Genomic DNA, 647 nt, shown 5'->3' with positions numbered 1-647 from the left:
TACCAATTCCTTTTCTTGCATATACTGAACCAAAAGTCAAAATACAGCAGTTCTACAAATACCACAGTATACCTTTTCACCTCTAATACAGGGTGGAGACAGCGTTATGCGAAATCCTTCCTTGTGTACAGGCGAACCTGACACTGTACTCCAGACACAGTGACTACCAGTGCTACTGCTGTGAAAACGTTTTCCTATGAATATAGTTCACCTTTCAAGGCTATGACAGATTCACTGGAGTTACATGAAATCAGTCATCAAAGGAAAGAACAGATCATCTGACAGTTACGTTAAGTCTTGATGTTTTTATGTCCAGATTGTTTCCATGCTAACAATCTGCAAAAAAGCCCCACTTTAGGTTCTGTTTGAAATATCTACCAATTTTTGTTGAAAAATAGTGAATGTATTGGTCAGTTATGCTTCTGAAAAAAAATGATTACGGACAGACGGACAAAGTGTTGACTATATCAACCCCACATTACATACCTGGGGATAAATATTCATGTGTTCTTCAACTTCTTTTGGTTAAATAGATCTAAACATGAGACCTGTGAAGGTCCAAGGTAGAACAGGCCTTCAGCAACCCAAGCTTGCGATAAAAGGCGACTGTTATGAGAAGCAACTAACAGGACCCGGTGGTCAGACTC

This window comes from Haliotis asinina, chromosome 16, assembly GCF_037392515.1.
Source record: "Haliotis asinina isolate JCU_RB_2024 chromosome 16, JCU_Hal_asi_v2, whole genome shotgun sequence".
In the NCBI taxonomy this organism is placed as follows: Eukaryota; Metazoa; Mollusca; class Gastropoda; order Lepetellida; family Haliotidae; genus Haliotis; species Haliotis asinina.
Note: the sequence above shows the minus strand (reverse complement) of the source record.